Raw genomic sequence first — 27,338 nt, forward strand, 5'->3', positions numbered from 1 at the left:
AGGGTCAGTAGAGGAGCAAAGTTAGATGAGATAGCCAGAGAGTTAGGGTGAAAACTAAAAGGACACAGTATCATAAAAACCCTGAAAGAAGAGTATACTAAGGACAAAAAAGTGGTCAACATTGTCAAATGCTTCAGGGAATGGAAAGGAAGAGAAGGAAAGGGAAGGGGACAAAAGAGAAAGGAAGGGAAGAGAATAGAACAGAATACAATGGAATGGAAAGTACCAAATATATATGTATAAATGTATATGCGTGTGTACATCTGAAGTATGGAGGATGGTCCATATAAAAACATGGAGACCAGAAATAAAATATTTGTGAAAAATAGAGAAAACACTAGTTTAAGAGGACTGCAGACTAAGGTGGGTGGGGAGAGGGATTGGAGAAGTAATGTACAAATCCAAAAAGATAGGTTGTAATCTGGCTTTGAAAGACTTTAAAGGCTGAAGGGAAATTGACCTGGGACATCCATAAGTAGCACCTCATGATGCAGTAGTCCTTGGGACATTCAGAAACATAGAGAGAAGACAAGTGATGGTATGTGTCAAATAGACTTCTCAATAACTATACTCCAATCTCATTTTTCTCTTTATTGCTTTCATTTTTTTCCTTTTTTAAACTTTTACTTTGAAATTTTCCAACATTTTATCTCTCCCCATCCATTGATAAAAAGAAAGAAAAAGAACAGAAGTATAGATCTGTTGTATCATGTAAATATAGTGAAGCAAAACAAATTCTTATATCGGCATATCTAAAAATGCATTTTTCATTTCACATGTTTGTTTATTATTTTTCTTTCATAAAATAAGCAGAATGTTCTTCTTTTAAAATTTTTTTCAATGATATTTTATTTTCCCAAATACATTTGAAGATAGTTTTCAACATTTGTTTCTGTAAGACTTTTTGTTCCAAATTTTTCTCTTTTTGTCTCTTACATCCCCTCCTCAAGACAGTATGTAATTTGATGACAACCCATACCAGAAAAGTCAGATGAAGGACAAATGTGCAAGGCCCAAAGTATGCCATTCAAGTGGATAGATAACCCAATGAGACGTCAGTCTGTATATCTTGAATAGATGCTATGGTTAAAATGAGAAGTTCAAAATTGTACAGATAAATCAAACATTTATTAGGTGCTTGCTTTGTGTCACACATTGTAATAATTTCTAGGGACAAAAATATAAACACAAAAATTAGCCCCTATCTTCAAGATGCATATAATGTGAGAAAACAAGACATAGTGGAAAGCTAGAAAGCAGGGGAAGGAGTTAAGATGATTGGTGGGGATATTTAAAAAAAAAAAAAAACAGAGAATGAGGAATAGAGCCAGAACTGATGTGAGCACAGCCTAAGTACCTCATAAAATTGTGGTCTAGGCTGGAGACTCAACAATTAGGAGAATGAACCTTAAATCAGAAACATCTTTGGGGTAAGAAACCTGCTGGCAAGGAGAAGTCTGGGAAAAGTAAGGAGTTGAACCTAGAGAATAGAAGGAAACGAGAAGTTTAAAATACATTTCAGAAATTACACAGGCCCTTTAATGATCTCAGGTTGACCCCTGAAACAACAGCCCATATTTTTAACAACAATTATCTTCCATTGATGCTGTCTGGTTATGAATTATGGAACATCATGATCTTTGAAGAAAAAATTATAGGTGACTCAAAAGGCAAGTGATAGAGGCATAGGGGCCTAAATAGGCTATAGTCTTCTGATAATTATGATTTGCACACAAACATCCTGAAAGATAACATCAAGGGGGAAGATTCTGAAAGATATAGAACAAAGATATATATCTGAAAAGATAACATCAAGTGGGAGGAATCTGGGAAGATGGCAGAATAGGTTGATAAATTTTAAGCTCTCCTAATTTCCCCCACAAATAGAATAAATTTGTGCCTCAGGGCAAACATAGATGAGTGAAAAATCAAGACTTGGGGTAGAACCGGGGTCCTCCTAATACAACCCAAAAAGATCTGAAGAAAGATTCGGGCAGGATTAATCCTTGTGAAGTGCAAATACCTCTGTAATAGCTCCCTCAGAAACACCTGGTGGGGAGCTCTGGGGCAAGTGGTGTGGCTGCAACTTTATCAGGAATTACAGAGACTTTCACCTCCTGGACTACTTGTGGAATCCCAGTCTGAGTCTGAGAAGACTGAGGCAATCTTGGCTAATTAGTATTGCCAGGCCCAGCTGTGCTGTAAAAACCTGGTCCTAGGTGTGAAGGAACCAGCACACCAATGGGTACAGAGGCAGCGGGATAGAGACACTGTGGGCTGTGGGCTTGCAAGATGGTGGAATTCTTGGTTTGGGGTTCCTGGTCAGAGGGGAGAGATGAAGTGAAGCCAGAGACACCATCCCCCCACCCCAGCATTAGAGGTGCTTACACTAATACCTCTTATTTAAAAAAAAAAATGAACAAGCAAAGAAAAACCCCACCATAGAAATATACTATAGGACAGAGAAGACCAGAATTCATCTTCAGAGGAGGACACTGAAGTTAAAAAACAAACAAACAAAAACCTTCTATCCTAAACAATAACATGAAATATTTCCCTGCCCAGAGAGAATTTATAGAAAAATTCAAAAAAGAATTTAAAAATAAAATGAAAGACATTGAGGAAAAACTAAAAGTTAAAAACCATCCAAGAAAAACAAGAAAATTATGAAAAAAAAGTTAAATATCTAGAAAAGTAGATACAGGTCTAAAAGATGAAAATAACTCTTTGAAAATTAGAATTGGGCAAGGGGAAGCCAGTGAAGTTATGAAAGACCAAGAAAAAGCAAAACACAATATATAGAATGAAAAATTAGAACAGAATGTGAAACATCTTATTTTAGAAATGACAGATTTGAAGAACAGAGCAAGAAGAGAAAATATAAGAATAATTGCACTGCCTGAAAGGTCCAATAAAAAGAACCTTAGCACAAAAATGCATGAAAGAATCCAAGAAAATTGTCCTGGGATGATAGAACATGAGGGGAAAATAAATATAGAAAAAATCCATCAATGACCACATCAAGATCCTTTGTGGAAAATATATAGGAACATTATTGTCAAATTTCAAAATCCCCAGATCAAAGACAACATTTTACAAGAAACAAGAAAAAAGCCAATAAAATACCACAGGTCCTAGAATATCTACTGACAATCAAAAAAACTAGACTTATGGCCAAAAATATCATATCCACCAAAATTATCAATAATATTGAATGAGAAAAAATGGACATTCAATGAACTTGCAGGTTTTCAGAACTTTCTATCAATCAAACCTGAGCTTAATAGAAAATTTAATATATAAGAGCCAATATCAAAGATCTGTAATGGGCTGAGGCTTGAGTTGATGCACTGAGGTTCCAAACATGTGAAGCTAAATAGTAATTGGACTATACTCTATTAATATATATGCTTGGAGAAAGAATGGCCCCCGCCCACTCTCCGTGCAAGTCCTGATGTGTTGTATAGGAAATGACAATTTTGGTGGGTGGAGGCACAGGGGCAGGAAGAGAGGCTGAGAGAGACGGCTGGCTGGGTCTGTTCTGGTGGCTGCTGGTCTCCTGGCTTCTGGTCTGGCTGGCTTCTTGACTCAGTTCCCTTTTACCTCTGATCCCCTTCTACCTCCAATTCTTCTTCATCTCTACTGAGAATAAAAGATTAAAGATTTTCCCCTAACCTGAATTCCTCACTCTGGCTGATTTTAAAATACGCGGTCATCACAAAGATCAATGACAGGAAAAGATAATGGCAAATGTTGGAGGGGATGCGGGAAAACTGGAACACTGATGCATTGTTGGTGGAGTTGTGAATGAATCCAACCATTCTGGGGAACAATTTGGAACTATGCTCAAAAAGTTATCAAACTGTGCATACCCTTTGATCCAGCAGTGTTACTACTGGGCTTATATCCCAAAGAGATATTAAAGAAGGGAAAGGGACCTGTATGTGCCAAAATGTTTGTGGCAGTCCTTTTTGTAGTAGTTAGAAACTGGAAATTGAATGGATATCTATCAACTGGAGAATGTTTGAGTGAATTGTGGTATATGAATGTTATGGAATATTATTGTTCTGTAAGAAATGACCAGCAGAATGAATACAGAGAGGTTTGGAGAGATTTACATGAACTGATGCTAAATGAAATGAGCAGAACCAGGAGACCATTACACACTTCAACAACAATACCATATGAGGATATATTCTGATGGAAGTGAATATCTGCGATAATAAAAAGATTCAATTCACTTCCAATTGATCAATGATGGGCAGAACCAGCTATAACCAGAGAAAGAACACTGGGGAATGAATGTGGACTACTTGCATTTTTGTTTTTCTTCCAAGGTTATTTTTACCTTTCTAAATCCAATTTTTCTTGTGCAACAAGAGAACTGTACGGATGTGTACACATATATTGTATTTAAGATATACTTTAACATGTTTAACATGTATGTGATTGCCTGCCATCTAGGGAAGGGGATGGAAGGAGGGAAGGGAAAAGTTGGAACAAAAGTGATTGCAAGGGACAATGTTGAAAAATTACCCATGCATATGTTCTGTCAATAAAAACTATTAAAAAAAAACTTTTACAATGAAAATGAAAAAAAAAAGATCAATGTCAAGGAACTCAACATGGATAAATTGTTTATTTTTTTTAAATTTTAATAATATCTTTTTATTTTCCAAATACATGCAAAGGTAGTTTTCAACATTCACTCTTGCAAAACCTTCTTTTCTAAATTTTTCTTCCTCTTTCCCCCTCTCTCCATTCCCCTAGACAGCAAGTAATTCAATATATGTTAAAAGTATAATTCTATACATATTCTCACATTTTACCATGCTGCACAAGAAAAATCAGATCAAAAAGGAAAAAAATTGAGGGGGAAAAAAGGTGAAAATACTATGTTGTGATCCACATTCAGTCCCCATGGCTATTTTTTTAACATGGGAAATTTATAGCATATGTTTAAGACTGACCTCAACAATACAACAGATCAAAAGAAAGACTGGGGTAGAGTTAAGATAAAAACAGTAATTATGTCATACAAATGAGGTTCAGAGGAAGAACAGACATAGAGCCATTAGAGGGAGGAACAGGGCTCGTAGTTCTGAAAACCTACTTACATCAGGAAGGGGTTCAATAGGCAACATAGTATGAAGAATATAGCACCCTCTAAAATCTATAAAGAAATAAGGGGGGAAAGATGGGTGGACAGGGAAGCAAAGGGTGAGGGGAGAAGACAAGGCAGAGATATATGAGTGGGAGGAGATTAAGTAATAGCAAGGCAAGTTAGTAGCAGAATTAAAGCAAAGGGTCAGAAGGAATAGGAAAGATTGTGTGTCTATATGTGTATGTATGTATGTATATGTATATATCCACATATGCATATATAAATATATCCTTTCATAACTATAGCCTGCTTGGAGGTGATGATAGGGATGAATGAGGGGAAAAGAATAAAGTAAAAAAGGTACACAGCAGAAAACAAAAGAACAATTTACAATGAAGTAAAGAAAAGATGGATACTTGTGAAAATAATTTCATCTGCTAATATATATATACACCTTCTTGAACTGGTATTTGTTGTTATATATTTTGAATCCTCCCTGATGTCCTTCTGGGCACATGATAATGTTCTCTTTTGTTTTGTATTCCTTTTCTATTTTTCTTTTTTCTTATTCTGTTTCTTTAAATAAAATAAATTTGGGGTAGGAAAGTAAAACTTTGATTCTTGTTCAACTACTTACTTTCCATTATATATAAAAAAGAGATAACATAAGGAAATATATTATTGGAAAAGGAGGTTTATCAAGACTGAAGAAGGAGTCAAGATGGTAGAATGAAGGGTCACAATTGCCAAACTTCTCCCAAGACCTCTCCTACGAACAACCACAGAAAATGATCAATTGAATTCTGATCAGAAAAACCAACAAGAAGTGAGTTGTTATTCCAGCTAGAGCAGCTTAGATAGAAAGAAAAAGAGGCACTGGGATAGATGCTGTCCAGGTTCAAGTTGTGGTTGAAGCAGCATTGGCTCTGGGCCTTTAAGGTAGCAGCTATAGCAGCTGTAGCAGCAGGAGCATCAAGTATGCCGAAAGCAGAGGGATGGTGAGGTGACTTAATACTTGGTTAGAAAAAGATTGCAAGGGACTCCCTGAGAGCACTGGGCACAGGTTCTGGTGCTATTTGGCAGCCAAATAGTCTATCACACAGTTCTAGGTCACAATTCCTTCAGAAAGGAGTGGTCACAATAATAAGGGAGTAGGAAGGTTATCTGGGTAAGGATAAGAAAGCAGAGCAGGAGGCAGTGGACTGACTTTTTCCCAGAATGTACCACTTGGGAACCATGAAAAACCTACATTAAGTTATGGAAATTCAGCTGGCTATCATCTTCCTCCTAAGGTGAACAGAGCCCAACTCTAACATAAAGTCTGAAGTCAAAACAATTGATGGGGAGATGAAGAAAACAACAACAACAAAAAAGAAACTGACCATAAAAAATTATTTATGGAGTCAGGGAAGCTCAAGACACAGACTTAGACAAAGACAATGACTTGAAAATAACTACAAGCAGAAGCTCAAAAACCAAATTCAGATTGAACACAAGCCCAACAAAAGTTTTTAGAAGAACTTATGAAAGAGAAGCATATAAAAGATTTTTAAAAATCAAATAAGAGCAGTAGAAGAAAATTGGGAAAAGAAATGAAAGTAATGCAATAAAATTATGAAAAAAGGATGAACTGATTGGTTTTTAAAAGGTATAAAACTTTAGCAAACAATAAAGTCTTTAAAAATTAAAATTGGTCATTTGGAAGATAATGAGTCCAAGAGAAATCAAGATACAAGAACAAAACCAAAAGACTGAAAAATAGAAGAAAATGTACAATGACTTATTAGAAAAATAAATGATTTGAAAAATTGATTTAGGAGAGATAATTTAAGAATTATTTGACTACCTGAAAGGCATAATTTTTTAAAAGGAGCCTGGATATCACATTTTAAGAAATAATAAAGGAAACTATCTATATATCATAAAACTAAAGAGCAAAGTAGAACTTGAAAGCGTGCACTGAAAGAGATTCCAAAATGAAAATCGACAAAAATATAATCTACAATTTTCTGAGTTTCCAGGTCAAAGAGAAAACATTTCAAACAGCCAGAAAGAGTTTAAATACCATTGAGCCTATAGACAGGATCATATAAGACTGAGCAGCTATGATTATAAAGGAGTGGAGGAATTGGAATATATTTCAAAAAGCAAAAGGACTAGGATTTCAGCCATAAGTAAGCTACCCAGCAAAATTGAGTATAATCTTATGATGTAAAAAAAAAATCATATTTAATGAAATAGAGGTCTTTCAAGCATTCCTGATGAAAAGAATAGAGATAATTCAACATTCAAACAAACACAAGTTTCAAAGGAAGCATAAAAAGGTAATTATGATTGAGAAATCGAAAGGGACTTAATATGTGAAAATGGGAAGATGACACATAACTCTTCAGAACTTTATCATTATTAGATCAGTTAGAAGAAGTCTACTTTAGACAGAGGACTTGGGTATGAGTCTGTTATATTGTGATGCATTAAAAAAAAGAATAAAAGAGTGGAAAAAAGGGAAAGAGAGAGGAAGAATGGAGAAATTATATCTCACTTAAAAAAGTGTACAAGGAAAATTTTTTATAATGGAAGAGAAAATAGGAGTGGAGTAAACAACATTTGACCCTCAATATGAATTTGTCCAAATAAAGAACTATCTGTATATATAAATACACAATTGGTTATAGAAATTCATCTTATCCAACAGGAAAATAGGAAGGAAAGGGTATTAAAGAAAAGAGGAGATGAAACAAGAGGGAAGGTCAATTAAGGGAGACAGTCATCAAAAGTTGAACATATTTTTGAGGAAGAGACAGGAAAAAAAGAGAAGGATAATAGAAGAGAATAGGATGGAGGAGAATAACAGTCACAACTATGATAGTGAATGGAGAAAATTCACCCATAAAAGAGAAGAAAATAACAAAATGGATTAAAAACCAGAATCCACCAATGTTGAAATAGAAAAATAAACACACAGAGTTCAAATAAGAAACTGAAAGAGAATCTATTATGCTTCAATTGAGGTAAAAAAGCGGGGGAGCAATCACAATCTTAGAGCAAAAGCAAAAATACACCTAATTAAAAGATATAGTTTGGGAAACTACATTTGCTAAATGAAACTTTATATAGTGAAGAAAATCAATACTGAATATATGTGCACCAAATGGCATAGTGTTTAAATTCTTGAAGGAAAAGTTGAATTAATTACATTAGAAAATAGACACTACAAAACCATACTAATGGGGGATCACAATTCACCCCTATCAGATCTAGGCAAATGTAACTATTAAAAAAATTTAAAACTTAGAAAGAAATTAAGAAAACGAATAGAATTTTTAAAAAGATAAACATGAAAGACCTTTAGAGAATATTGAATAGAAATAGAAAGAAATATAATGTTTCCTCTGCTGTCCATGGCAACTTAAAAATTGACCATAAAAACCCCACAAATTAATGCAAAAAAATTAATATTAAATGTGTTTTTTTGTTTGAAGAAGGGACTTTGAAACATGGACTAAAAATTAGTTGGAAATGAGCATAAACCTACAAAACAAAAGTGTCAAAAAAACACAGCATAATAACAATTAATAATTTTATTATTTAAAAAAATTAAAACAATGAGACAACATATTAAAAAACGTATTAGGTGCAACCAAAGTAGTATGTAGAGAATTTTTTATGTCTCTAAAAACTTGCATCAAGAATAGATAGAACAAGGAAATCAGTAAATTGGTCATATAACTAAAAAAAAACTAGAAAAAGAACAAATTTTAAATTCTCAGTTATACATTAAAATAGAATTCCTGAAAATCAAAGGAGAGGTTAATAAAATTGAAAGTAAAAAAAATTAATAAATAAAAGTAGGAGCTAGTTTTATTGGAAAAAAACAATAAAATAGGGAAAACACTTAATTAAATACTTAAAAAAAGAAAGAAGAAAACCAATTACTGGTTTCTGAAATGAAAAGGATGTAAACAAAACCAATTAAGATGGAATTAAAGTAATTATTAGGAGCCATTTTACCCAATTATATGCCAATAAAACTGACCATCTAAATGAAATGAGTGAATATTTATAACAATAAAAATTGGGCAGATTAACAGAAAAGGAAATTGAATACATAACTATTTTAGAAAAAAAGAAATTGATCTCCAGTTGATAAATGGTCAAAGGATATGAACAGACAATTTTCAGATGATGAAATTGAAACTATTACTACTCATATGAAAGAGTGTTCCAAATCACTATTGATCAGAGAAATGCAAATTAAGACAACTCTGAGGTACCATCTCTACACCTATCAGACTAGCTAATATAACAAAAAAAGAAAATGATAAATATTGTTGAAATTATGGGGAATACATATTTATACAGTCCTCTTGTTGCACAAGAAAAATTGGATTTAGAAAGGTAAAAATAACCTGGGAAGAAAAACAAAAATGCAAGCAGTCCACATTTATTTCCCAGTGTTCTTTCGCTGGGTATAGCTGATTCTGTTCATCACTGATCAATTGGAACTGGATTGGATCCTCTCATTCATGCATACCTTTTGACCAGCTATATCACTACTAAGTTTGTATCCCAAAGAGATCATAAAAAGGGGGAAAGGACCCACAATGTTAAAACTATTTATAGTAGCTCTTTTTCTAGAGGCAAAGGATTGGAAATTGAAGGGTTGAATACCCATCAATTGGAGAATGGCTAAACAAAATTTGATATTTGAATGTAATGGAATACTCTTGTCCTATGAGCAAATGAATTTCAGAAAAACTTGCAAAGATTTATATGAAGTGATACTTAGTGAAGTGAGTAGAATCGGGACGTTGTACATAGTAACATTGTAAGTAGTAACATTGTGCAATGTTCAACTACAATTGACTTAACTCTTCTCATTCCAAAAGACTCATGATGGAAAATGTTTTTTTAAAATTCTGTAAAACAAAAACAAAATAAAATAAAATAACTACAGACAGTATTAATTGCTTAGGCGTGTACCTGCCAATACACACACAGGAACTCTACAAACACAATTACAAAATACTTTTCTCACAAATACAGATCAAAACAATTAGAGAAATATTACTTGTCCATGTGTAGGCTAAGCCAGTTTAATTAAAATAACAATACAATACTACCTAGATTAATTTACTTGTTTAGTGCCAAGTCAATCAAACTACCAAATACTTATTTTTGTAACTAGAAAAAAATAGTAATATAATTCATCCAGAGGAACTCAAAGATCAAGACTATCAAGGGAATCAATGAAAAAAATAATAATAAAGGAAATTGACCTAACAGTACTACATCTCAGACTATACCAGAAAATGGCAATCATCAAAATAATCTGGACCATAAAAAATATAGTTGGTGGTCAAGGGAATCAATTAGGTATATAATAATGGTTTTAGTAATCTAGTGTTTGGCAAACCCAGATATCCAATCTGGGATCCAAACTGCTGGGGGAAACTTAAAAACAGCCAGGAAGAAACTAAGAATAGATCCACATCATATACTATAACCCAAAATAAGCTAAAAATGAGTAGATAATTTAAAGAGAAAGGGTAATGTTATCAGCAAAATGAGGGAAATAGGGGCGGAAATACCTGTCAGAATAAGAGATTTCAATTAGTCAATAAACATTTATTAAGTACCTACTATGTGCCAAGCAAATAGTGTTAGACAGACCCTGCCCTCAAGGAGTTTACGATCTTAATAGTACACAAGGAGCTGGTTTCAGAAAAACCTAGGAAGAATTATATGAACTGATGCTAAGTGAATTGTGTAGAACTAGGAGATCATTGCTAAGTGAAATGAACAGAACCAGGAGATCATTATATAGTTCAACAACGATACTGTATGAAGATGTATTCTGATGGAATTGGTTTTCTTTGACAAAGAGACCTAATTCAGTTTCAATTGATCAGTGATGGACAGAAGCAGCTACACCCAAAGAAAGAACATTGGGAAATGAATGTAAACTGTTTGCAAGGCTATTTTTACCTTCTGAATCCAATTCTCCCTATGCAACAAGAGAACTTTTTGGTTCTGCACACATATATTGTATCTAGGATATACTGCGACATATTCAACATATATAGGACTGCTTGCCATCTAGGGGAGGGGGTGGAGGGAGAGAGGGGGAAAATCGGAACAGAAGTGAGTGAAAGGGATAATGTTGTAAAAAATTATACTGGCATGGGTTCTGTCAATAAAAAGTTATTATAATAATAAAGAAACAAAGAACTAGGATCATTGAAAGTAATAGCAATATTGTAATAGTAATTAACTGTGAAAGACTTGGGTACTCTGGTCACCATGATGATTGGAAAAGACTCATAATGCTATTCATCTTCAGAGAGAGAAGAGATAGACTCTGAATGCAAATTGAAGCATTATTTTTTTCTTTATTTATTTTTCTTGTTCCACTCTTTCCCCCAAACATGTAATTAATGTAGAAATATTTTACATTGTTTCCTTGTTTTTTTTGTCTTTGTTTGCAATCTGGGTTAAGTAACTTGCCCAGGGTCACACAATTTTTAAGTCTTGAGTGTGTTTGAGAGGATTTGAACTCAGGTGCTCCTGACTCGAGGGTATAGGTTCTGTCCATTAAACCACCTATTGCCTCAGCATTACTTCTTCCAATCTCAGACACTTACAAGCTGTATGAACATGGACAAATCACTTATCATTCTCAGCCTCACTTTTCTCATCTATAAAATGGGAATAATAATTGTATCTTCCTTATAGGGTGGTTATATATATATAGTTTCGTTACTTTTAAAAAATTGTTGTTGTACTTCCACCTTTCTGGGTGCTATACTAATATGCCCTAAATGTAGGCAATTAAGTGACTTAGTGAATAGATAGAGACACTTGAATTTAATCCAATCTCAGACACAAGTTGTATGAACATGGGCAAATCACTTATCATTTCTCAGCCTCACTTTTCTCATCTATAAAATGGGAATAATAATTGTATCTTCCTTATAGGGTGGTTATAAGGATCAAATGAGAAAATGTTTTAAAAGCACACTGCAAACCTTGCAGTGCTTTATAAATGCTAGCTATTAGTATAATTAAATACTTAGAATGGATAAAGATATTGTGGAATAGAAAAATTTGGAATCAGAGAACTAGGATTTGAATCCAGACTCTGTTTCTTATTGACTATTAGACCTTGACCAAGGCATTTGACCTTGATTACTTCATCTATTAAATAATGGGAATCAGACCAGATGATTTCTGAGGCCTCTTTCAATTCCAAATCTATGCTTCTATTGAGGATTTATGGGACAATTAAACAAGAATTACAAAGGATTAGAAAGTATGGAGGAGTGACAATCTGCATTGGTGGAAAGAATGTCCACATCAGTGAGACTGTGCATCTACAAAAATATCAAATAATGGAAATTCATAAATATTGTACTGTTGTATTGACAAATGCTTTTTTCACAGCTACCCTTGCAAACTTTTAGGTCCCTTTCTATTATTATCTTTGCCTTTTTGATAGTCACCTTCACATTTCCCAAGATCCAGTCCAACTGGGCCATCCTATTCTAGCACTGCCCTCTTTCTCCTATGCCTCCTAAGTCTTTGTTATACCTTCCCTAAGTCCTGAATGAATTCTCCATTTCTCTGTTCTGAAACCTCAGCCTATTGAAGTTTCCCTTTATATCTAATACCAGAATTCAGATGTCACATCCTTTTTGAAGACTTCTCTGATATTCCTCCATCTCAATTTAATGCAACAAGCATTTTTTTTTCTGAAATGTACTGGGTCATGTGCTAGGGCTAGGGATACAAAAGCAAAAATGAGATAGTATCTGGTTTCAGAGACCTTCTATAAAACAGCATAGGCACAGATAAGTAAATAAATACATACAAATAGTTTTTTGGAGGTAGAGCATTAATACCTGGGGTGGAGATCAATATCTAATGGAGTGAGAGAGTTAGAAACTTTGAGGTCAGTGATAGAGATCAGTATCTAATGGAGTGTAAGAGAACAAAAAACTTTGAGGTCGATGCTTCAAGGGAGACACTTCCCTATAGATGTTGAAGTCAGGGAGGAAGATAGCGGGGGATAGGGTATGAGACAGAGTTCTGAAGAAGACGGAAAGGAAGAACTGTTCTAGAGCCTCACTTAGACTCTGCCTTGGCTTTTAGCCAAAAGCATTAAAATTCTGACCTTTGACCTGGGTTGGGCCCAGCTGGTCTTTATTCCAGAAAATCTTAACCAGAGAATGTAGGCCCTTGGGCTGAATTTGGGCGAAGTGGGGTGAAGGGATGTGGTGAATGGAGAAGGTTAAGGAAAGCGTTATGGGGAAGCAGTGGGGTTGTGGGGCTGCTGTCCCCATCCTCAGTGCTGAGACAGAGTACAGTGGACTCTGCTGGAGGTAAAGAGAACTGCAGGCTAGATGCCGTGCCCCTGGGGCTAGGCAAACTGGTGGGGCAGGGTTTTGACTAAGGCCAGGGGAGAGGAGGGGCTGCTGTCCCTGAGCTCAGTGCTGGATGTTAGGGCAGTCAATCTTTGAGTCCAGGAGTCAGAGTTCTGCAAGGTTTGTATGTGTGTGCAGAAAATCTGAGCTTGGAGAAGCCGTGGCAGCAAGGGTTAAGTTAGAGAAGGGGGTTTTCCCCAAGAGCCCGCTGCAGGATCCGGGGGGGCACTGCAGAGCAGGGCTACATGACCCCGTTGTTTTTCTTTGCTTTTGGTGCGTAGGGTGTGTCGTCTCTCCTAACTGAGAGGTTGGGGGAATTCCCACTCTGGCCTGTATGTGTGCGTGTATATCTATATTGGTCGGGAGAGGGGGGTAGGGGGAAGGTTAGAGCTGTGCACTACTTCGAAGAAAGGTGGGGCGCTAGGACCCACGCGGGCTCCAGCTCCCGGATCCCCACTCTCTCACCTCTCTAACCACCCCAGTTTTTGCTCCCTCCCCAGGCCGGGCTCCGCAGCGCCGGAGCCGGAGCCAGAGCCGCCGCAAGGAGGGGAAGCAGCGGGCAGAGCGGCGGGGCTGCGGGAGGCCTTGGTCAGGCCGGGAAGGAGGGAAGGAGGAAGGCGGAGAGAGGAGGGGGGAGGGAGGGGAGACAGCGGAGGAGGCGGAGAGAGGGAGCGCGACAGAGCGAGCGGAGGGAGGGAGGGAGCACAGGAGGCGGCGGCGGCGGAGGAGGAGGAGGCGGAGGAGGAGGAGGAGAGAAGAGGACAGGACAGAACAGGGCAGGACGGAGGGACGGAGCAGGGCCGGGCCGGACCGGCCACACGGTAATTAGCGCCGCTCTGGGCGGAGTGGGGGGGGGGGGAGAGGGCGGCCCCCGCGGCTGGCAGTGTCCGGGTCGTGAACACCCGCAACTGCCCTCCCTCCCCGGCTCCCTTCTCCTCCCTCGGCCCCCTCCAACTCGGAGCTGGGCGCCCGGGGCGGCCAGGGTGAGGGCGCTGGGCATTGGGTGGTGGATGCGACTTGGGGGTGGGGGGGTAGGGAAGGTTTTGCACGTCTTATTTGTGGGTCTGTTTATTTCCCTCTGGGATCCGGAAAGCGCCCTCTCCCGTCCCCCGCTCCCACCCCCAGCTCCTAGAGACTCTCCCTCCACCACTACCTCCCCCCCTCCCCCGCCAGCCCCGCTCCCTCCTCCCTTTCCCCCCCCAGCTTCAGTCTCAAGTTCAAGTCCATACAATGCCCGCGGGGGGCCGCTCCTCCATCCCTTCCCTTAGCTCTCCTGCAGGGGCTGGGGGTGAGGGGAGACAGGGACTACTTGGCCCCACTCCTTTGGGCTGATCTGGCTCTCTGGGGACTCTAGGCTCTGTCATGCATTGGGAGGGGGCACCCACAACCCGCTCCCCCACAACCGCCCCCCCCCCGCCCCAATCCTGACTCCGACTGCTTACGAATTCGTCTTGCGCCCCCCACCCTCCCGCCCCTTGGATGACGGGCTGAGAATCCAGGGGCTGACGAATTAGGAGAGCTAGGATCTCAATTCCCCAAATAATCCGCCCCTCTGCCCTACAGGGAAACGAGAAGAGGGTAAAGGACTGGGGACTGAGGGCAGAGCAGCAGTAGCCGCGGCAGAAAATGGCAGCCTGGCACGACCCTTCGCCCCCCTTCCCTCCCTTCCCTCCCTCGCTGGCCCGGCCCGGCCCCCTCCAGGCCCTGGCCCCCTGCGGGGGCGGAGGACCCTGTAGGGCCTCCCAGGGGTGGGGTGGCTGAAGGAAAGGGGCGGAGGAGGAAATCTCTCAGGGAGGGGGGATCTATTGGTCGCGAGAGCTGGGAGGGGGCACTGAGGAAGGGCTGAGTTCGCTCTGGCCCTTGCCTTCCCCCCCTTGGCCACCTGTGGCTCAGGGTGCGGGGTAAAAGCCGGGATTTGGGAAGAGGCATAGGTTGACGGGTGATCCGTCTCTCCCCTCCCTCACACGACTTTAATCCTACCAACCTTTCCCCCCACACACACCCATATACAACCCCCATCTCGGGTTCGAGGGGCGTTTGGAGCTGCACTGGGGTTCACGAGAGTCCTGCCCCAGGCCCAGCCTTCCCCACCCCCTCTCGGCCTAGGGACCTCTGTGCGGCGCCGCAATGTAGCGGGTGGGGTGGGGGGGTGACAGGACGGGGGAGGCTGATGAGGATTTTCCTCCTTCCACCCCCCCTTCCATCGCCCCCCCCTCCCCCGTGAGCTCAGGTCTATCGGAGAGGCTGGGGGATGGGGGAAACAGGAAAATGTTGGGGTGACAGGGGAGGGGAAGCGGGGCCCAGCCGAATGTTTGGGGAGCTGCTGGGCTTTTCCCGGGGGTCGCTCCCCGCTCCTGTTTCCCCTGCAGCAGCCTCCGCCCCCACCCCCTAACCCCCAAACAACACACACACACACTCACTCACAGAGACACACACACGCTGGAGCTGGTGCAGACGTGTCCTTGAACGCTTCGCATCTGCACAGTGAAGGACGAGGCCTTGCGCAGGGGGGGGAAGAGGCTTTTGGGCCCCTCTGCCCCAGAGTCCTTCATCTTTCACTCCCTCCCAGGGAAAGCAAAAGTCCAGAAAGAATTCCTCACCAATTCCTACTTCTGTTGCTCTATCCCCATCTCTTTTGCACACCTCTTAAGCACCCCTTCCCCCAGTGTCGAGGCGGGGGCTGAGCTGGCATAATCCCAAAGCTTTACCCCTCCTTCTACCCATTCCCCCAGTCCCTAGCTCAGAGCTGTAGTCTGCCTGTAATACTGTGGCTGGGAAACTGTTTTTCTCTGGACTATCTTTCCAGTTCCTAAGCCCTCCCCTCTATTTTCCTTTCTTCCATCTATTAGGGCTACCTTTCCTTCTCTTCTACTTTTTATTCCCCCCCCTCTTCTATCTTTCCTTTTCTTTTTTTTTCCTTTACTTTCCCCCTTCCCTTTAAATCACTTCTCCTCAGCTGATGGACCCAGAGATACAGTTGAGAGTCCATCCCCCTGTAACTTCCCCAGTGTCCTTAAGCATACAGCCTGACAATCAGTATGCTAACCCAAGATTCTCTTCAACTAGACAGTCTAGTCTAGTGGGGGATCCAGCAGCAGTGGGAAAGGACTCTACAAAATTATAGCCAAGGAAACGTCAACCCTCCAAATAAAGATGGATCAAGGAAAACAAATGCCTCATGTTCTGTTGTCTAACGTGTCCTGCTCTGGTCAAAGGGTTGGGATCAGAGACCCATAAGGAAGCATCCCTGCCTTATAACTTCAGGTACAGGGGAATGTTCAGAAGACCCTGAGCGCTACCCTCCACCATTGGCCAGTCACTTGTATTCAATGGAGAACTGGCTAGAGTTGCCCCCAGCCCATCTGAGCTTGATGAATTTGGACAAACTTGAAGCTAGTATAGATTTTGTCAGTGTTGCAGCCCCACTATACCTAAGGGACCAGAGGAGTGACAATTGGACTAGATGAATCTTTTGGGATTCATCAGATGCTTCCCTGTCATTGTCTCAAAGGAGATCTCTCATTCTACCCCATCTCCCATTCTCATAGGGTAAGGTGATCTAGAGGAAATGTTACATGGGGGTCCTCTTGTATTAACTAGGGGGAAGGATTCAGGTAGCACTCTGATTCTTTCCCCCTTTACCTCAGCTCTGTTTTAGGACTTCACCAATAATCTAATGGAGGGAGAAACTTTTTATATATATAAAAAAAGTGTATGTGAATGTGTATATGCATGCACTCCAGAGACCAGGTTCCCCCCCCCCAATTTCCCTTTAAAGGTCTCTCCCTTCCCATCTGACCTTTACCCTCAAACCACCCCTGCTCTCAGTCCCTCTTTTGCCCTATTCTTACAAGTCCTTTCCTTCACTAATGTAACAGGTGTTAGGGAAAGCTTAAGGTGTTAGTTCTCTCAGAGTCAACTAGTATATCTTCTTGACCCAGAGAGTGAGATCTTTACTCAAAAATGGAATGGTTTACTTAATGAGGAAGTTATCCTCTACCCTTCAAGTAGAGGTAAAATAGTCACTTGTCAAGGATGCTTCAAAGAACACTCTTGCCTTAAATGAGAGATGGGACTAGGTGTCTTATAAATCCTTGATAGCTTAAAGGTTCTAATTCATAATAATGGAATAGCAGGCACTGGGGAGTTGAGGTAATGTTTTTATGCAGGATACTATGTGGGGTGTCCCTGGACTTAGACTTCTAGAAAATACCACAATTGTGTCCAAAAACTGGTTCTGTATGCTTCTGTTTTATATGTATATTTGGTATCTCTCTCTTAGATACCAAGTGAAGGTTGGCTTTTACATATATTCCAGTATCTTTCACTATTTGTATGTCTGTCAACTCATAGAAATTTTATACTTGTTCTTCTGGTTTATTTCTACACAAAGATATCTATGATTCCAGTGTTTGGGGCTCTTTGTATCTTTAAATATGATTGGTTCTGTGGAATGTATGTACTATACTAAAGAATGTTAGAAGGGACTCTGACATTATCATATCTAACCTCAATTTATAGGTAAGGAAACTGAGTTGAGACAGGTGGAATCTCTTACTCAAGAACACAAAACAAATCAATGAGAGCCAGCATTTGAACTCAGAGCTCCTTAGTTTCAGTGAAGGTGGTTTTCCACTGCATTGTGCTGCATTTTATCTAAGTTGGTCTGCAAAGAAAGAGCTCAGGGCTGGAAGTGAGATGACATGGATCCAATACTGGCTCTGTCATTATGCTTATGGCTCATTGGATAAGTCACTAAACATCTCTGGGGCTGGGTTTCTCCATTTATAAAATGGGAACCATAGATTTGGAAGAAGAAACTTCAAAGATTATGTAGTCCTATATCACCTAATAATCTCTAATTAACCAATCTCCAAAGGTTGTTATGAGGAAGAAATGAAAGTACTATGTCAACACAATTATTATTTACTAGGTGTCCATAGGATCATGTATGACTGACAGGTTCTGTTTATCTAATATCTTGGCTTTTCTGTTGCTCTTTGGTGTCCCATAACCATGTCAATTTAAGGGATCTAGAAATTCTGACGCATTACTAGCAGAGCCATTTTAATGGGCTTCAGTAACTTGGAAAAATTCAATTTTTCCACCAATGTCATTTTTCTATAATCCCAGCTTTGATAATTCTTAGCTTTATGACTGTGGGCAAGTCATTTGATCTTTTTAAGGCTTGATTCCACAATTGTAAAATGAGGCTAACAGCAGTTATACTTTCTCCTGTGGCTGATATGAAGAAAGTATTTTGTTATCTTAAGCCTCTATATCAATATGAGTTATTATCATCAATTATAATCATTTGTATTATTTCTTGGCCATCTATTTTGCTGCAAAACACTGTGGAGAATATAAAAAGAAGTAGATATGAAACTTGCCTACCATGAAACTTGCAGTTCATTAGAGAGACACATGGGCAAGTGCTTATACCAGACAACAGGTGATATGCACCAGATGATTGGTCTAGGTAGATATTGGCCATAAGGTCAATGGAGGTGGGATTTGAGCTGAACCATGAAAGTTGGATCATGATAAAAAAAAAATTCTTTTCTTCTATCATAATGCTATAAGGTTTGCAAAGGAAAGTTTCCAGCCCTGTGAGGGGAGGTAATGCAAGTATTTTATCCTCATTTTACAGATGGAGAAACAGACTCTATGAGATTCTGAGTAAACGTATAAAGTGTATGTCTGTGGCAGGATTCTATTTTATATATCTATCTATATATCTATATATATCTATATTATTATATATCTATTTTATATATATGAGTATATATTATATATATCACATAAAAATTTCTTGGGGGAAAAGATCATGAGTGGAAAAAGTTTAAGAAACCTTAATCTATGTCACATTTTCTCTAAGGATTTCAGTAAGCAGAATGGTGGTAGGAAAGACATTTCAGGTAGGGGAAAACACAAATTATGGTTGCCCCATGTCAAGGAAAACAGGGTGTCATTCCTTGAGTGCATAGTGATTGTAAAAATGTGACCCATTTATAAGGCCTTGCACAAATTGTGCAAGATTTAGGAGAGATAAAATAATTGTCTTCAACTATTTACTGGATTGTCATGTGAAAAGGGGGTAGGGTTCTTTGGGCTCAGCATTGGGGAACAAAACCAGTACTTAAGAACAGAAGTTCTAAAGAGGCAAATTTAGGCTAAACTTCATAATAACTAGAGTGAGTTTAAAAAAATGGACCTTTTTTGGAGGTCTTCAGGCAAAGACTGGATTCTTGTTCAGGTATAGGGGTTAATAAGACAGCCACTAAGGTCCCTTCCTGATAGGACATTTGGTGATTCTGTATCCTTATACAAATCAGTGTGTGTGTGTGTGTGTGTGTGTGTGTGTGTGTGTGTGTGTGTTTTTATCACAAAGTCTGATGAAGGGCTTATTTGGCAAAAGCGTTGAAGACTCATTGCCCAGAGAGAACAGTGAGTGTATGGCCTCATTCCTAAGACAGTGTATGGTGTGTTTGAGTTCAGCTTGGGATTCATTTGTCCTCTTGGTGTTCTATCCTTTCTGGTTTTCTTGCATTGGAAAGCTATTTACCTCTTTCTGGCTTTCAGGCTCTGATTCCTCATTCTTGGAGATTTAACCAGGCTTAGCATATAGTTTCATTTTTCCTGTTTAAGGAACACAGAAAACATGGTCGGAGGCATTTCCTTGACTAGTCAGGTCTTTTCTGGGTTCATTTGTGATCCAGATACATGTGGATACTAGAAATAGCCAAATTCTCTGCTCCCTTCCCCTTCCCCTTTACACTTGGAGTCATTAGAATATGAGTCCTGGAGTGACGCATTAGCTATTCAATGGAGCCTTCCATCCCACTAACAAAAGTGGGGTGGTTAAGGGGAAGGAGGAGGGGAGGACAAGGTTCCTGAAGTCCACTGAGCCTGGCCCCAACTTTCTACTTGGGTTTGCAGCTTTCTGCTGGGCCTTGGGTCAAATGAGGAACTGACTTGACCTGCTCTCAAAGATCCCTTCCCACACAGGCCCTTCCTGCTGACGCAGCAGGAGGCAGCTTCCAAGGGCAGCCAGCTTTCTGCATTCCTGGCATGGAGCGACCCTCATCTGGTTGAGGAGGGGGGCAGCTGAAAGAAGGTGGAAGGGCAAGATCAAGAGAAGAGCTCTCTTTATCCCTCCTACCCTCTCCCCTCTCCCCACTTCTACTCGCCGCTGTAATAACTGGATGTGTTTGTTATCACACAGAGAGGTCTTCAAATTATTCCTCTGACAATGAGAGGAGCTGGATTAAATTTTATCTGGGGGACCCCATGAGTTATTTACATTTGAGATGTAGCAGATGGGCAAGGCAAGTCAGGAACTTAGGTGGCCTTCACGGAAAGCTGGGTGTGTGATTGTACATATATGCTTTGGTGTCCATGGGGAATCCTAATGGTAAAATAAAGAGTTCAAATTCCTTCTCCTTACATACAACCTGAAGGGCACAGTTTTAGCTTAGACTCCTTATGTCTACCCAAGGGGCCCTAGAGAGAAGGTCCCAACACATCCTGTGTGTGCTTAAGAATTGTCATAATACTTTATGCTTAAATGCTGCTTTATAGTTACAATGTTCTTTTTCCCATATTAGTTTTTGGCCATGGGGAGGTGAGAGGCTTGTTAGCCTCTCTTTACAGAGGAATAGAGTGAGGATCAGAGAAGTTAAATGACAGATTATAACATGTAGATGTAGATTCAGTGCAGATTACAGGATGTCAGAATTGTAGGTACTTTCCCAAAACCTAGAAAAGGACAGAGCTGACATACTATCAGTTTTTTAATTCAATGTAACAAGCACTTATTTAGCATCCATCATATGCTAGGCACTGTACTAGGTACCAGGCTCACAGAGGTAAAGATTAGCAATACCATCTTCAAATTGTTTATACTCAGTGGAGGAAGCATTATGTGCTTTGATTAGGGTGTACAAAATTCAGAGAAGAAACATAAAATGATTTTTTAAAGAAGGGGATTATGAGGAGAAAACATTAGCAACTACAAGTCCAAGACTTTTCCCATTACCCCCCTGGCTGACACAGATAGGCACTCCACACATAGGTCTTTGTTGTATATAATAAGTTGGTCTCCCTAAGAGAGCGAGCCAGCCTCACAGTCAGAAAGGCTTGGATTCCAGTTCCGCTTCTGATATACTGACTGTGGGATCCTGTGTAAGCCTCTTAACTTCTCAATGGTTCCATTCCCCTCTCATGACTATATACTAAAGAGGAAGTGCTAATATGCATTAGTAGGAGTTTCCTATCTGGGAATTACCTTTACCAATGAAATCATAGGTCTGGACCAAAATATTCTTATCCTCTTATAATTCTTTGTGTCTTTTTACTAGTTTCTCCCCTCCCTCTTTTCTCTTTTTCTCTCCCCCTCTCCTCCTTTTCTCTCTCTCCCCCTTCCTATCTCTTTCTCTCTCCCATATATACATATACTTAGGTCAGCTCTATGATTTTGTGGTATAGGAAACTTCTTAGCATGGAAATATGTCAATTCATCTGTAGCTTATAGATTTTAAGAATTGTTTGAGCTAATGAATTGCCCCTCACACAACAATTCTGGGTCAGAGGCAGGATCTGAATAGGAGTTCTGACTTGGCTAAACACAATATGTATGTCTACATGTAGACTTTAGTAAATATAAGTTCATCTGGACACTATATCCAGGTGAGTTAGATTGGTTTAGTTTTTTTAATGTGAGCCATCTCTCTTCAATGATTGATATATCAATGTATATACTGTATACATGATTACTTGGTTGTATGTTCATAGATATGTCTACAGTATAAATTTAACTAATATGAGAGTATCTGTGTATACAATCAGAGTACAGAGTGAAGATACTTGGAGAAGTTACTTAGAGAGGTCATTGAATTCATCCAAAGTACTATGATGTGGAACAGATGAAAATAAATATTCATCCTCTTTTTTTTCTCATTGAATGTATTATTGATACTTTTAAAAAATTCATCTTCACTTATCAATGGCTCCCTTCCCCTGTCCCCATAGAATCCTCCCTTAAAACAGCCAAGTCCAGATAAGAAAAATAAAAGACCACATTAGCCATATCCAACTCTGTGTGTGTGTGTGTGTGTGTGAGAGACTTCTTTGAAGTCATGTTTGGTCATTAAATTGACCAGGAATATTGAAAAATATTGTTTTTCTTTACATGAATGTATTCATCATGCAAGTTGTTCTCCTGGTTCTCTTTATTTATCTTGACATCTAATCTTCTGTTAAAAGACCTTCAGATATAGGAAACTACACAACTCAACCCTTAATGTCAACAGGTTAGCTTAACTTGAGCCCCTCATAGTGTACACCATTTTCTTTGTGTTCAATCCTCAGAGGAGGCAGAATCCAGACAGTTTTGATGATGGTGGAAAGCATCCTTGCATAGTCCCCATGTTGTTATAGGAGGGCTATGGAATAGAGAAGAATTTCTTCCATCTCTCTCTGTTCCTCTCTCTCTCCCCCCTCTTTGCTGCTGTGTCTGTCTCTCTTCTCTTTCACACACCTTCACCTCCCTACCCTCCTCCCACACACACATACAGATCAACAGCAATATGTACAAGATTGGCTCTTTGTTGGGGAGTGGTGTGACTCCTATGAAGGGACAGATATGGACAGTTTGTCCCTATGGTGATTTTTTCATAGGGATGCATTGGGGGTAGAATGAAAAAAAGGGCCCTTGACTCAGAAAACCTAATATTTGATCCTACTTTTGCCACTAATTTTTTTTGTGACCTTGGGAAGGTTTTATAAACTCTTTACTACCTATCTTACAAGGTTGTCACCAGGCTAAGTGCATTGTAACCTTAAGGCACCATATAAATATGATTTTTTAATAATAGCACTTGCTCCCCTTTCTCCCCTCCCATATAAACTTTTCATGCTCCTCCTTTGGCAGCAAGGCTAGTGTAAGGTTAAACCTTGAGAATAGGGAGCCGACCCACATTCTTAATGACAGTGGATATATTCCTCTGTGAGCAATTTACTAGAACCACTCATGAATTTGAAGGAAAGAATTTGAGCTTGTTAAGTCTGGGATCTTGACTTTTAAAAGTCTTTTCATAATTCATGTATTACAACTATTTAATCATCTCTGTGGTTCTCTGAACCCCCTCCCAGTTATGGATACAACCTTCAAGAAAAAGACTGACCGATACTAAGACAGAACAGGCAAGGACTAGTTTGTGTTTCTCTTATAAGTGATTTAGCTTTTCTGCTTTATGTAGGCAAGAGTGTTCTTTCTACCATTCCCCTAAACACTGATTCTTTGATGGAAGCTGTATGCTGAACTCGGAAAGGTGACATGATCTGTGGTGAGTCTAAGCACCCACTTGTGTTACCATGTGCTAGCTTCCTGGACCGTGTATGGGAAGGTGGAACAGAACAGTGTGTGAGCAACTCAGTTGTTATTCAGTCAACTGTGTCTGACTCTTCAGGATTCTGTTTGGTGTTTTCTTAGTAAAGATCCTGGAGTAGTTTGCCATTTCTTTTTCATTTTACAGATGAAGAAACTGAGACAAAAAGGTTTAAGTGACTTGCCTATCATCACACATAATAAACATCTGAAGTCAGATTTTTAAAAAAAATTTTTTTTGGTGAGGCATTTAGAGCAATTGACTTGCTCAAGGTTACACAACTAGAAAGTGTTAAGTGTCTCAGGACAGATCTGAACTCAGGTCCCCAGGGTCAGTACTCTATCCACTGCACCATCTAGCTGTCTCTGAGATTAGATTTGAATTCGGGAAAATTATGAGTTTTCCTGAGTTCAGATCTAGCACTCTATCTGCTGTGCCACCTAGCTGCCCAAAGGCAGACAGAAAATCTATGCTTTCTCAGAGTTTAAAAGGTAGAAAGGAGGTCCCTTCTTTTCCTTAACTTGGATTCCATTCTGTTAGCATTTTCCCAGACTGAAAAAAATACGAATACAGTATTTACTCTTATCTCTATGCTGTGGTTTTAGGTTAAAACAACAATAATTTGCATTTCCTGTTCACATTCACCTGTAGTCCACTCTTGACTCCTGGATTTTTTCAGCCTTGCTTATTTATAAAAGCCAGTCACTACATAGTTTTAATTCTCTACATATATGTCATTGAACTAATTCCTTTTTATATCCATTCTCTTTGCTTTTACTTCAGACTTCCCCACCTTTCTTTCTGAAGTTAATTCTATACTTACACCTATACTTATACTAGCCCATCACTCTCATACTAATGGGTCTAACACTGAGCCTAGGATTTCTCCTTTGGAGAAATTACAAAAGGGTGAATTTTCTCAAGAAGGGTAGTAGATTCTTGGCTCCTAGTCCTCCAGACCATTTGGAGCATGATTTAGCCTCCATGTAAATCTGTGCTCCCTACCACATGGGGTTAGCAGACAACTAACTTCAAAATATTGAGTGGGACTTCTTTGATGAACATGGTTCAAAAGATGTGCTCATGTAGAAATAGAAACTGGCAGAGAGGCAATGAATTTTTTGGTTCTTTAGTGTGATTCCTTCCCACTCCTATAATGACCTTTGAAGAAGAGTGGTTGGGGGTGCTGAATCAATCTATGGCAAATGCACAAGACAATTTAAACCCAATCAACACACCATTTGTGGTGTCAATCACTGGTCCATCTGACTTTGAGAGAAATTCAGAGGTAGAATTATAGAAGATATGGTAAAAGCATGTAACTTGTCCTTATATAAAGTCACATCTTATAATTTTGGAAAACTGGTAGATTACCAGTAGGAGTCTCATGCCCCACCTACCCCTGTTCTTAATAAGAGTTTTTATATCCACAGAAGATCTTGGGAGATAAAGACAGATCATTGATACTTCCTTTCTTACCAGGCAAGCTGATGAAATCTATAGTTAAGGGTAAGATCACTGAATATTTATACATTTCAACCTACTGAGGAAAGGGCTGCTTTAAGAAGAAATTATTCCTGATTAATTTACTAGAATTTTCTAAAGGGATAAAATCAGCAAATGGGAAAAAAATGAATCAATTTAGGTTTTTGAAAGCCTTTGACAAGGTTCCATTTTAGAGATGGAAGAGAACAGCAGAAAGCACCTTTTGGTCACAGAGAGGGAAAACCCAGAAAATCTTGGGTAGAGATAAATGGTCACTTCTCTGGTCAGAGAAGATGAGATGGATGGGGAGTCCTCCAGAGAGTACACAGTGGCATCTCTGAACTTACAGATGAGATAGCGTCAGTAAAGAATAATGTGAACCTTAAAAGTGCTGTAGAAATGTTAGGTATTATTATTATCACTGAGCTCTTCCAAGGGATAATATGACTAGCTGAAGAATATAAACTGCAGAAAAGCCTTATGAGGCTGTGAATTAAAGGATGGTAGACTGTGTGCTATGGAAGAAACATGATGGTGAGGGGGGAAAGGGGGAGATTATCACAATTGTGCTTTGAGAATGATGGGCTCTGAACTGTCAATTCTGACTCTGAAATGGGACCTAGGAGTAATGGTAGACAACTCTCTGGAGACATCAGCCCAATGTTCAGATTTAGTCAGAAAGACCAACAAATCTCTTAGATGTCCATGGGAAGGTCATTGAGAACAAAACAGAAAACATTTCACCTGTTCTACTGTACATGTCAGAGTCAAACTGATCTCATTTGTGTTGTATAGTGTATACATCTCACTATTGTATTTGAAAGAATAATAATAACAGCTGATGTTTCTTAGTACTTCAGGAGTTGCAGTGCACTTTATATATCCATTAACTCATTTGAGCCTTACAACCACTCTTTGAAGTGCTACAGGTCTCAGGATTCCCATTTTAGATATGGAAAAACTGAGGCCTACAATAGTGAAATGACTTGATAAAGGTGATATAGATAATAAGTGCCATGGGCAGGATTTGAATCTATATCATTTTATTTCAAATCCAGAACTTCTTTCTGCTTCACCATGCTGCTGTCCCAAGGGGGCTGGTGGTGGAGCTGAAGGCTATAGTTTGCTGAATGGTATGGTAAGGACAAACTTAGGTTGACCCTTGAAATGCTAAGATGATGGCAAATCAGGGTATTGCCACAGCTGGCTTCAGTGAAGGGCTCAGAGCTGCTGCTGGGGTAGGGTAGGATAGGGGGTGGACTAGTGACTCAGAGAGGCAGCGGTTGGGAAGGAGAAGGTGGCTGCTAAAAAAGACCTCCCCACACACAATCAGCCCTGTCATTGGGACTGGCTGCCTGGCAACAACACCCACTCCTCTGGTTCTATCACCCACCACCCCCTACCACCCGCCAGGCTACAGTTTGCCCTTTAGTGATCTCTTTCCCCTTCAAGGATGCCCTTGATGTTGATCAGCATCCTGGTTTCACCCAGATACAAAATTTTGGTGGGGAAGGGAGGGAGAAGACAAATGGCATCCTGTGATCGACCTCAGGCTCTACACCCTTCTAGGGATGGGGCCAGATGAAAAGAGGGTGAATTTGGACCAAAAAAGTACTAATTCTGGCGGCCATAGTAAAGATACAGAAGTTATTGACTAAGTCATTATGAATCATTAAAGGAAACTAGAGTGATTGGGGGAAATCCCTACCATTCTGTGAGGAAGTCATACCTTTTTATATTATGTCCTTTGGTGCCACAATCAGAGACAATCTTTTGAGTCAGGTCTAACTTCTCTCTCTACCCCCTACTACACTCCTGACATTTCTGATGCACACTGGGCTTTATCCGAGATGATCCCATGTATGTACTGGGCTTCTGTTTGTGGTGGGGTTTTTTTCCCCCCAAAGAAATGGATTTTGGTCTCACAGGCTTCTAGAG

The 27,338-nt window shown here is 39.6% G+C and overlaps 1 protein-coding gene across 2 annotated transcripts in view; it reads left to right on the forward strand.

Moving 5' to 3' along the window:
* The first annotated feature begins 14,232 nt into the window (after positions 1-14,232).
* The window catches only part of DNMT3A (DNA methyltransferase 3 alpha), a 152,406-nt gene continuing 139,300 nt past the window's right edge, over positions 14,233-27,338 (forward strand). The window contains exon 1 of one of the 2 annotated variants that reach the window (XM_031951439.1): positions 14,233-14,348. The gene's annotated coding sequence lies outside the window, so the exon portion shown is untranslated. The remainder of the gene's footprint in view (positions 14,349-27,338) is intronic. The other variant, XM_031951438.1, reaches the window with a different exon arrangement.

This window comes from Sarcophilus harrisii, chromosome 2 (assembly GCF_902635505.1).
Source record: "Sarcophilus harrisii chromosome 2, mSarHar1.11, whole genome shotgun sequence".
NCBI classification, from domain to species: Eukaryota; Metazoa; Chordata; class Mammalia; order Dasyuromorphia; family Dasyuridae; genus Sarcophilus; species Sarcophilus harrisii.